This window comes from Antrostomus carolinensis, unplaced genomic scaffold, assembly GCF_000700745.2.
Source record: "Antrostomus carolinensis isolate BGI_N321 unplaced genomic scaffold, ASM70074v2 scaffold31934, whole genome shotgun sequence".
NCBI lineage: Eukaryota > Metazoa > Chordata > Aves > Caprimulgiformes > Caprimulgidae > Antrostomus > Antrostomus carolinensis.
In genome coordinates, this window is record NW_010313344.1 from 692 (window position 1) to 1,172 (window position 481).

Here is a 481-nt window from a genome sequence, read left to right on the forward strand (position 1 = left end):
GTCTGGCTCTGGCTCTCCAGCACCGGGCTCCCACTCCCTCCCACAGGCTGCGGTTTCCCCAGTAGGACTGGTCCTGGGGGCTGGGTTAACAGGGCTGTTTTACTGGTTAACAGCCTGCAGTGGCCAAGGCACATGCCTGGAGTCACGGTGGTGTTAATGAGGAAAACAAGAGCTGGGTTCATCCTTTCCCTGCTCAGGGGTGGAGTGGGAGCCTCGGGGCTGGTGGGCTCCTTCACCCATCTCCTGCAGAGCTTTAAGGGTTTAAAGGTTTAAAAGTGATGGGCACCTGCTCGGCGAGGAGTCCGACGGTTGTGTCAGTGCCAGTGGGTTCAGTGGGAACAGGCAGCGCCATGACAGCATCCAGTGTCCGACTGTTGGTGCTGCAGCCCCGCGGTGCAGGCTCAGCGCGGCAGCCACCGCACCAGCTGCTTCACCACCTCCAGCGCCGCCTGCCTCTGCCCGGCTCCAGCCCCGGAGCCCC